General features: G+C 43.1%; 1 long non-coding RNA gene across 1 annotated transcript; it reads right to left on the minus strand.

The window, feature by feature from the left end:
- Positions 1-2,511: 2,511 nt before the first annotated feature.
- LOC142050043 (uncharacterized) lies at positions 2,512-11,545 on the minus strand. The gene is made up of 2 exons (XR_012657903.1): positions 9,801-11,545; positions 2,512-4,116 (listed from the first exon to the last, which is right to left on the minus strand). It is a non-coding gene; the product is annotated as an uncharacterized LOC142050043 (long non-coding RNA).
- Positions 11,546-12,034: the final 489 nt, after the last annotated feature.

A 12,034-nucleotide genomic window follows, 5' to 3' on the forward strand; every position in this document is an offset into this window, starting at 1 on the left:
TACAGTGAACAGAAAAAAAATGTGATGAATTCCAAGCAAGGTTGAGAATTTCAGTATTAATTACTTGCTGCAAATTGCTTAAGACTATTTACAGAATTTATTCAATAAAAAAAATTAAATCTTGGAACAATTACAAGATGATAAATTTAGTGACTGGGTGTATGTAAGTTCCCAAAGCTGTGTCCTACCATAAGTTATGTCCTATCATAAGTTCCTACAGAATCTTTCCTGGTTATTGAATCAAGTTACATTTAATGGGATTACAATTAAAATATTTTTTATGAACTGGCAACTCTACCTGTCATTTTATCTTGATTTGTCATTGAGGGGATCAAAGGGCAGCTGCTGCTGTTGTGTGTGAGCAGAGGACATGGCCTGGAATAGAAAATAGAAGTGGGACAAAATAGAGGCTTATTATCATCTCCTCCACAGACACAGCAGCTTAACAATACTGTAATTCTGTTTTTTTCTGCCACTGTAAGGACGGTTCTTTAATTTGGGCCAAAATTTACTCCACTTTGGTGAGTCGAAGCTTGTTTTGTTTCGATTTTTACTGATTCAAACATGACAAAAAATTTAAGCTGGAGTCCCTGTCCCTGCAGGTTTCCTCATTTTTTCACGAACACTTTTCACCTCTTTACCCCTCTTCTTTCTGGTAATTCTTATTTTTTTCCCTCTTTTCACATTTTCACCTCCTTTGCACAAGCTTTGCTCAAGCCCTGAGATGAGCCTGGGCTGTGGCATTGAACCACTGAGAGAATGTTTAGGCATGTTGGAAGAGCTTTCCCAGCAGCTAGCAGCATGAACTAGTAGCCATTGCCCTACAGAGCTCCTTTCACCGTATGAAGCACACATGACAAGAGCATTGGTGGTGGTGTTTCCATGCTGGGACAGCTAAAATTTTGAAGACCTTTTCTCCCCTCAGAGTCATGGAAATACAGTTTAGACAGGTCAGTCTTTAATCCAGTCTCCTGTGCCTAGCAAGCACAGAACCTCTCAAAAGAGCAGTAGTATCTTCTGCGCATTATGCAATATTTTTCAGGCATACCTGAGTCAAATTGAGAAGGGGATTTCTACCTTCTCCTGTACTGTAAAAATCAGATTCTACCTATGCTCTTCTCCAATAAACTTATTTTTGTACCAGTTATACAGTGAAAGTGAAATTGAATTTTAGTAATTTATCAAAAGCAGAGTTTGTATTTTGCTTTTGTCCCTGGATGTGGACAGGCTGGAAGGGGTCCAGAGAAGGGCCACCAGGATGATCAAAGGACTGGGAAGCCTGCCATACAAGGATAGGCTGGGAGAGCTGGGTTTGTTCAGCCTTGAGAAAAGGAGACTTAGGGGGGATCCCATCCCCATGTACCAGTACTTAAGGGGTAGCTACAAAGAAGATGGAGACTCCCTTTTTACAAGGAGTCCCATGGAGAGGACAATGGGGGATGGACACAAGTTGCTCTTGGGGAGATTCCAATTGGACACGAGAGGGAAATTTTTCACAGTGAGAACAGTCACCATTGGGATAATCTCCCCAGGGAAGGGGTTGACTCGGCCACATTGGACACCTTTAAGATTCGTCTGGACAGGGTGCTGGGACATCTTGTCTAGACTGTGCTCTTCCTAGAAAGGTTGAACTAGATGATCTGTGAGGTCCCTTCCAGCCTGTGATTCTGTGATTCTGTGACTGTCACAATATTGGGGGATGCCATACAAATAAATTCCAAATCAGATATTTAATTTTATAAAAGCTGAAATGTAATCTAGACAGGCAACTGTCCTCTGCATAGTAATGGACAGATAGATGAAAAATCTTTAAACCACCATGGGATGCTGATAAAAGAGTTCACTAATGATTGTACTATGAAATCAAGAACATTGCATATAGTTGTTACCTACCTAATTTATGTAGTTAAAGACCACACAATGTTGCTGATACTGCCAAACAAATCAGACAAATCCTATTACTCTTAATCACACAGTTCATTATTAAGAGGCCTATTATTTCATTCTCCTTCCAAATTTTAACCTTAATTTCAACAGCCATCATAAAAGATTGTGCTGTGTTTGAGGTTTCATTACATTTGTCATGTTTTATTTATATTAAGCGAAATTCTGGGCAACAATATCTACACTTCACAGTGAACTTCTGATACAAAGCTTTTGTATTAGTCTTTATTCTTTGAATACCTGTTCAAATGCTGGAGGGTCAGTTCAAGCTATGTTACTTCTCTGATATTTCTGGCCCCTTCAGAGAGGACGTCTTCTATTTGCTGAACTCATCAGCAGGCAAACAACCCAAGTGTGTCCCTTTTCTTTCTCCATTGCTTGACACCCGTTATATTTCGAGAAGTTACCTGCTTCAGCTTCCATTGCAACTTCCTATCTCTTCCTTCCCATGATGTTGTGGTTCAGCCCCAGTCAAGAACTAAGCACCATGCAGCCGCTCACTCACTCCACCCACCCCAGTGGGATGGGAGAGAGAACTGGAAGGGACAAAGTAAGAAAACTCATGGGTTGAGATAAGAACAGTTTAATAATTACAATAAAAGAGTAATAATACCAACAACAGTAATTAGGGTGCACTGTGCACCAGTGTCCACTAAAGCTTTATACTCCTGTGGGGCTGATGTCCCAGGCCATCTAACCCACACAGTCCAGTAAACCCGGTTATCCATTTCCTCCACCTGGCTGGAGGCATTACAGAAGATGGTAGCTAAGGTGCCACTCGGTATTTCCTCCATAAAAAACCTCTCAGAGGGGGAGGTATAACTGCTAATCGTCTCCATGAGGTGGTACCCGAAGTACAGTAATGGCTTCCGCGCAAGACGCAAATAACCGATAAAGCTCAAGGACAGTGTTTTAGTAACAAATCTCCTAGGCAAAACAGCTCTAATCACTGCAGAGCACAGCAAACTACAAAAAACAACACAAGAACTTTAACATGTGCTTCAAAATCAGGATGGTGTACATCTAATAAAATAACACTGAGAACAGATGAATCAATGCTGTGACCAGTAACTGTTATTATCTCAAACCCTTCATGCCCCACATTGGGTGCCAAAAAGGGCTGTTGTAGTTCAACCCCAGTCAAGAACTAAGCACCACGCAGCCACTCACTCACTCCCCCCACCCCAGTGGGCTGGGGGAGAGAATTGGAAGGGACAAAGTAAGAAAACTCATGGGTTGAGATAAGAACAGTGTAACAATTAAAATAAAACAGTAATAATAACAATAACAACAACAACAATAATAATAACAATAATAATAGTAATAGCAATAACAACAGCAACAACAACAATAATAATAAGATAATGAAAAGGCAAATAACTAGAGAGAGAGAGGTGAAATCTTGGGAAGAGGGGAAAAACCCCAAACAACAAGTGATGCAACTGCTCACCACCCATCGACCAACGTCGCTGGTCCCCGAGCTGCGATCTCTGCTTCCCCTGGCCAACTCCCCCCGGTTAATATACTGCGCATGACGTCATATGATTTGGAATATCCCTTTGGCCAGTTTGGATCAGCTGCCTTGGCTGTGCCCCCTCCCCTCCCAGTTTCTTGTGCACCCGGAGGAGCATGGGAGGCTGCAAAAGTCCTTGACTAGTACAAGTACTACCCAGCAACAACTAAAACATTGGTGTGTTATCAACATTATTCTCATACTGAGTGTAAAGCACAGCACTATGCCAGCTACCGTGAAGAAAGTTAACTCTATCCCAGCTAAAACCATGACAGTATCCACCCCTTATTCCATACCATTTACGTCATGCTCAGGTCCCATACTATCCAATACAACCTCAAACCACCACCACCCCACCGCCATCCTTTGCTAAAATACACAGATACCATTTAGCATGCCCTTAGTCTATGGGCCACCCCTGTAGAGGGGCAACAAGTGTCTACAAAATGTCCAATGATCTCCATCTATCGTAAGAGTCTTTCAGGGCCAGGGAGATGTGTGTGGTGCTGGATTGTTGCATGCTGAAGTCAGTCCTTGATCCATCACCGCTGCACCGTCAGTCCTTGATCCGTCACTGCTGTACTTTCAGTCCTTGATCCATCACCGCTGTACTTCGCTTGCTTCAATGTAAGTTCATTTTTCATTAATTTTAGAGATTCCTACTATGACACATAACAACCATAGTAGTGATGACAAAAAAACATTATGTAGCAATTAACAGCATATCATTCAGTTCATTGGCTCTTTTAACACAAAATTAAATCCTCCTGAGGCACACATCGGACTCCTCCATCCTCCCACATCACCCACCAAGTGCACCCAGATCCTTGAGCAAAAGCAACTCCACAAATGTGTTTGCCTTTGCCTGAGGCAGGAAGAACCCAGACTGTTTTCCCCAGCATATTTTTCACCTGCACTACAGGGACTTTAGCCCGTTTCACAGTACGTAAGGGCTCTGATTTGGCAGGGCCAGCTTGATTGGCAGATCCCCTAGTGTTGACTAACCAGGTGGCTCTTGCTAAATGTGTATCCCAGTGTCTAAATGTCCCACCCCCCATTGCTCTCAGTGTTGTCTTTAACAGTTCATTGTATCGTTCGATTTTCCTGGAGGCTGGTGGATGAGAGGGGATGTGATACAGCCACTCAATGCCATGCTCTTTGGCCCAGGTGTCTATGAGGCTGTTTTGGAAATGAGTCCCATTATCTGACTCAATTCTCTCTGGGGTGCCATGTCGCCACAGGACTTGTTTTTCGAGACCCAGGATAGTGTTCCGGGCGGTGACATGGGGGGCGGGATATGTTTCTAGCCAGCTGGTGGTTGCTTCTACCATTGTAAGTACATGGTGTTTGCCTTGGCGGGTTTGTGGGAGTGTGATATAGTCAATTTGCCAGGCCTCCCCATATTTATATTTCAGCCATCGTCCCCCATACCACAGAGGCTTTACCCACTTTGCTTGCTTGATTGCAGTGCACGTTTCACATTCATGGATAACCTGCGCAATAGCGTCCATGGTCAAGTCCACCCCTCGATCATGAGCCCACCTGTATGTTGCATCTCCCCCTTGATGGCCTGAGGTGTCATGGGCCCACCGAGCTAGAAATAGTTCACCCTTATGCTGCCAGTCCAGATCCACCTCAGCCACTTCAGTCTTGGCAGCCTGATCTACCTGCTGGTTGTTTTTGTGTTCTTCAGTGGCCCGACTCTTGGGGACGTGATCATTCACATGACGTACCTTTACAACCAGGTTCTCTACCCGGGCAGCAATAGCTTGCCACAATGCGGCAGCCCAGATGGGTTTGCCTCTGCGCTGCCAGTTGCTTTCCTTCCACTGCTGCAACCACCCACACAGGGCATTTGCCACCATCCAGGAGTCAGTATAGAGATAGAGCACTGGCCACTTTTCCCGTTCAGCGATGTCTAAGGCCAGCTGGATGGCCTTTACTTCTGCAAATTGACTCGATTTACCTTCTCCTTCAGCAGTTTCTGTGACTTGTCGTACAGGACTCCATACAGCAGCCTTCCATCTCCGGTGCTTTCCCACAAGACAACAGGACCCATCAGTGAACAGGGCATATTGCTTTTCGTTTTTTGGCAGTTCGTTATACAGTGGGTTTTCTTCAGTGCACGTCACCTCCTCCTCTGGTGATATTCTGAAATCTTTGCCTTCTGGCCAGTCTGTGATCACTTCCAAGATTCCTGGGCGACTGGGGTTTCCTACTCGAGCCCGCTGGGTGATCAGTGCAACCCATTTTTTCCACATAGCATCAGTTGCATGGTGTGTAGAGGGGACCCTCCCTCTGAATATCCAGCCCAGCACCGGCAGTCGGGGTGCCAGGAGCAACAGTGCCTCAGTACCAACCACTTCTGAAGCAGCTCGAACCCCTTCATATGCTGCCAATATCTCTTTTTCAGTTGGAGTATAGTGGGCTTCAGACCCTCTGTATCGCCGACTCCAAAACCCTAGGGGTCGACCTCGGGTCTCCCCTGGTGCTTTCTGCCAGAGGTTCCAGGTAGGGCCATTCTCCCCAGCTGCAGTGTAGAGCAGATTCTTTACATCTTGTCCTGCCCGGACTGGCCCAAGGCCTACTGCATGAACTATCTCCTGTTTAATTTGTTCAAAGGCTCGTTGTTGCTCAGGGCCCCATTTGAAATCTTTCTTCTTCCAGGTCACTTGATAGAGAGGTCTTACCATCAGACTGTAATTTGGAATATGCATTCTCCAAAAACCCAAAACGCCTAAAAAGGCTTGTGTTTCCTTTTTGCTAGTTGGTGGAGACACGGCTGCTATTTTGTTGACCACATCCATTGGAATCTGACGACGGCCATCTTGCCATTTGATTCCTAAGAACTGGATCTCCTGTGCGGGTCCCTTCACCTTACTTTGTTTTATGGCAAAACCAGCCCTCAGAAGGATTTGGACTATTTTCTTCCCTTTCTCAAAAACTTCTTCTGCTGTGTTGCCCCACACGATGATGTCATCAATGTATTGTAAGTGTTTTGGAGCTCCTCCCTGTTCCAGTACAGTCTGAATCAGTCCATGGCAAATGGCAGGGCTGTGTTTCCACCCCTGGGGCAGTCGATTCCAGGTGTACTGGATGCCCCTCCAGGTGAAAGCAAACTGTGGCCTGCACTCTGCTGCCAGAGGGATGGAGAAGAATGCATTAGCAATATCAATTGTGGCATACCACTTGGCTGCCTTTGACTCCAGTTCGGATTGAAGTTCTAGCATGTCTGGCACAGCAGCACTCAGTGGCAGAGTGACTTCATTCAGGCCACGATAGTCTACTGTTAATCTCCACTCTCCATTAGACTGCCGCACTGGCCATATGGGACTATTAAAGGGTGAGCAGGTCTTACTGATCACTCCTTGGCTCTCTAGCTGACGAATGAGCTCATGGATGGGAATCAGGGAGTCTTGGTTGGCGCGATATTGCCGACGGTGCACTGTTGCTGTGGCAATCGGCACCTGTTGTTCTTTGACCCTCAGCAACCCCACAACAGAAGGGTCCTTCGAGAGACTGGGCAAGGTAGACAGCTGTTTAATTCCCTCTGTCTCCAAGGCAGCTACACCAAAAGCCCACTTGTACCCTTTGGGGTCCTTGAAATACCCTCTCCTGAGATAGTCTATGCCAAGGATACACGGAGCCTCTGGGCCAGTCACAATGGGGTGCTTTTGCCATCCATTCCCAGTTATGCTCACTTTGGCCTCCAATACAGTTAGCTCTTGGGATCCCCCTGTCACTCCAGGAATACTGATGGGTTCTGCCCCTCTATAGGTTGATGGCATTATGGTACACTGTGCACCAGTGTCCACTAAAGCTTTATACTCCTGTGGGGCTGATGTCCCAGGCCATCTAACCCACACAGTCCAGTAAACCCGGTTATCCATTTCCTCCACCTGGCTGGAGGCATTACAGAAGATGGTAGCTAAGGTGCCACTCGGTATTTCCTCCATAAAAAACCTCTCAGAGGGGGAGGTATAACTGCTAATCGTCTCCATGAGGTGGTACCCGAAGTACAGTAATGGCTTCCGCGCAAGACGCAAATAACCGATAAAGCTCAAGGACAGTGTTTTAGTAACAAATCTCCTAGGCAAAACAGCTCTAATCACTGCAGAGCACAGCAAACTACAAAAAACAACACAAGAACTTTAACATGTGCTTCAAAATCAGGATGGTGTACATCTAATAAAATAACACTGAGAACAGATGAATCAATGCTGTGACCAGTAACTGTTATTATCTCAAACCCTTCATGCCCCACATTGGGTGCCAAAAAGGGCTGTTGTAGTTCAACCCCAGTCAAGAACTAAGCACCACGCAGCCACTCACTCACTCCCCCCACCCCAGTGGGCTGGGGGAGAGAATTGGAAGGGACAAAGTAAGAAAACTCATGGGTTGAGATAAGAACAGTGTAACAATTAAAATAAAACAGTAATAATAACAATAACAACAACAACAATAATAATAACAATAATAATAGTAATAGCAATAACAACAGCAACAACAACAATAATAATAAGATAATGAAAAGGCAAATAACTAGAGAGAGAGAGGTGAAATCTTGGGAAGAGGGGAAAAACCCCAAACAACAAGTGATGCAACTGCTCACCACCCATCGACCAACGTCGCTGGTCCCCGAGCTGCGATCTCTGCTTCCCCTGGCCAACTCCCCCCGGTTAATATACTGCGCATGACGTCATATGATTTGGAATATCCCTTTGGCCAGTTTGGATCAGCTGCCTTGGCTGTGCCCCCTCCCCTCCCAGTTTCTTGTGCACCCGGAGGAGCATGGGAGGCTGCAAAAGTCCTTGACTAGTACAAGTACTACCCAGCAACAACTAAAACATTGGTGTGTTATCAACATTATTCTCATACTGAGTGTAAAGCACAGCACTATGCCAGCTACCGTGAAGAAAGTTAACTCTATCCCAGCTAAAACCATGACACATGACAAATAAAACTGAAGCCTGATTTGAATTATCAAATCAAATGATAACTGCACACACTTTTCTTTTATAGTTTGAAATCATTCCTTTAAATATACTGGCAGAAAAAATAATCTGGTACACTGAGATCTTACAGCTCTTGTACGGTGTCTGAAGAATCACATCCTTTTGGCATGATTGTCTTTTGCACAGAGACACAAGAGAGTGAAAAGTGTTCTACGCTGAGTTATTATCTGTATCTTCTTCGGCCCTTTGTTTTCTAACCTTACTCGTTTTTCATTCTTATTATGAGGGTCTTATGCCAGCACACCAACAAGTCTGATCATGAGATTTGGGGTTATGTGGAACTGTGAAGCCAAGGTCTGCAGCTCTTCTAAATCCCTGAGAAAAATAAATGGCTTAAAGGAGGAGCAGCAAGAAACTTACATTATTGATTAGGAAACCCAAATGCCTCCATCCATGCATTCAATCATGGAAGTTCATGGTCTGTATTTACATCCTGCTTTCACCTAGTTTCCATTACTCATTTATTTCTAGACTCTGCTCAGAATCCATTTCTAATGAAGACTGCGGGTCTTTGCATGGTAACATATTAAAAGACTAAACAATGTGGCATTTCTTAGGTATAGTTTAGCAAAACTGTAGTTGGTTAAAACAAAGAAAAAGAATAAATTTAGTCCTGATAAAATAAAAACATATGACATAGCCCAAAAATCGTTTCTCTGGTGCTCAACATCTGACTTAGAAGACAATGGTTAGGTTTAGTCTGGGAAAACACTGGTAAGGAACTCAGAACATAATATATGGTGGAGTTAAATCCCTTTCATTATTTTTTCTTTCTTGTTAGAAATCAGATTTTATCTCTAAAACCTCTTTCTGATCTTTACTGTTAGAAAGTAGTTAAATGTAGAGGAATTATTCATCATTTTGCATGTGCTTGTGGGTACTAAAGTAAACAAAAAAGCCAATAATTTGAAATGAGGTAGTTTTCAAGAACAATGTAAATTTAGTTTTCAGTAAGAACTGTGAGAAATAAATGCCAAAAGAATAGACTCTCGGAAAAACAGCCCTCACAGAAGCCTGTTCACTCTGATGCTTTAGGGAAACCTTTATCTTACTTGTACATTTTAATGCCCTGTGAATCCTCCATTCCGCTCTTTTTAGCTCTCCCAGAAGGAAGATAAATTGAAGCTGCAGAAGCCATGTGATGGATATATGACAATACCTTATACAGGTTCATTTGTATCTGACATGCTTCACAGAAAAAGGTGACATTACAGGAAATACCCTGCTTTGTTCTACTCCAGATGAAACTGTGCAAAATGAAGCAAGAGAGTGAATGGAACTAGAATAAATTTACATCAGTCACACAGAATAGAAGTGAGGTGCCTTACCAGGTGGGTCTCTTTTCCACCCCTAAGTGGTAGATTGACTTGATGCAGTGATTGCCAACTGCATTTCAGTTCTGCAGGCTTCACACCCTCAGAAACAAAAAAGAAAGAAAAAAAGTTAGTGTTAGCAAGAGCAGAAATCTAACCTAAGATATTTATCCAGCTACTTCTGTGTTTATTTTGAAATTCAGTTGAATATGGATCAGAGTTGCTAAAATAGAGACGTCTCACAGGCCAGAAGCCTGACTGTGAATATCTAGGAATGTTGGGACCTGCATTTAGGTTTCCAAGCCAGCCACTTTCCTGATATACCGCATTAAATTTCCAAACTCTTTATGAGGTTGGTGAGGCCACATATGGATTCCCCTTCTCAGAAATATCAGATACTGGCTAAATCTAGCAAAATAAAATTATTTAGAATTTCGTTGTTCAGACTGCTTGGGGAAGGTAAAGAGAGTAAGAAATCATGGAGAAAAAAACACTTCAGACCAAAGATGTTGGAAGAGTTGTCGTGATGATGGGAAATTATATCCAGATGAATATGAAACATTTAAAATGAAAGAACCTCTTTTTTATATGGAAAAAGACTGAGATACGTTGTTCTATTTCTTAAAAAAATACTTAATCCAAAACTCTCACCAGATTGACCCAATTTTACAAATTATTTCAACCCTTCCAGAACAATTGTTCTTTTAATTTACTGTATAAAATTATGACTGTCGGTTCTCATAATGACCCTTTGCCATGATAATACATTAAGTCTATTCAAGATCTGTCAGTGTGGTCATCTGTGTCTTGTTAATGTGTCTACACCATTTTATATATTAAAATGCATACTTTGATTACAATGTTATTTAATCTAAAAGTGACTTAGGATTTGGAGAAATGTCCATTTTGTTTGCTTTGTGTTTGTTTGACTTGGCCTTTTGCTATTTTTCTTTCTAATGTCTACCAGAAAATGGTCAAATTCACCTGTAAAAGTACAGGGGCTCCAGACTACTACTATGGCGGTGCATCTCACAGGATTTATATCTGTGAGTTTCTAAGACATTTTCCCATACCCCATTTTAATTGAGACAAAGATCAGTAAATTGTTTTGCTGTAGTGAGCTTCATTTTGCTGATCGTATACCAGTACAACTTCCTTTAGCTGAATCGCTCTTGATTTATGCATGAACACACCTGATTCATACCCTGTGGACCACAACAGCCATTAGATTAAAGTACTTACAGGACAAATTTATAGGGAATAATTAAAATGTATTTTCTGACAGTGAGTAATGGAGTACCGCATTTACTGGTGGCAAGTACTGAATGCCAGGGACCTCTGCATTACTTCCATTAATATTGCACACACCTCAGTTTAGTCTATTGCATGGTTGCAAGTCATCAAGAGCCATGGGAGGATGAAGCGAAACAATACTAAAGAGAAGCTGTCCTCAACAAGAAGTAACATAGGGTTGTTGATAACAGTATGGGAACTCTTAACTAGAAGTGCCCATTTTTAGCTCAAACCAAGGTAAATGCGATACTCTGGGAAAGAAGACCTGGCCTGGACAGCTAAGAGGCGATGTAATCGACGTGAAAGTGGGTGGTACAGAGAGAAACTGAGAACATGGTGCCAGGATCCTCTGTTTAGGCAAAATTAATGCAGGCCTTCTTTCTTTAGCTTCTCTGACCATGTTTTTCTTCTTGATTTAATAGCTTTTTGTTGCAAAGAGGATGCAGCAAGCCTCCATAGGCATTGTCTGAGCACAGTGTCCCCAGGAGGCTGTCCCCTGGGGGAACACAGCCACATTGGCCCTTCACAAAGAGCAAGAAACACTAACAGCAAGGCTGAGAAACACAGGACTGGAAGGGTGAGGGAGATCACCTTCTTGGACCTGTCCTGGTGACATGCTTTTGAGTCCAGCAGAGGCTAAGGGTACTTGCTACAGATCAGGAAGGAAAGGACTGTATTTACAGTACATTCAGAGAGCATGTCCCTTTGAATTTCCAATTTCAAGTCTGATCAAGAAAATCAAAGTTGTAATTTCATAATATGCTGGCATCATGAAAGCTGCGTTTCCTCAGATCTGCTTTTTCCTGTCCCAGTGTGATCCTCTGCTTCTGCATTAAACCAGCCTGGCTGATTTAGGGATGTGCAATAAACCAGACTGCTGAAGTGACCTTCTTTCTCCCTCCGTCCTTTTCTGTATTTTTGGAGAGTGAGTATTATTGTATCATTTTTTATCTGCT

This window comes from Phalacrocorax aristotelis, chromosome Z (genome assembly GCF_949628215.1).
Source record: "Phalacrocorax aristotelis chromosome Z, bGulAri2.1, whole genome shotgun sequence".
Lineage (NCBI taxonomy): Eukaryota > Metazoa > Chordata > Aves > Suliformes > Phalacrocoracidae > Phalacrocorax > Phalacrocorax aristotelis.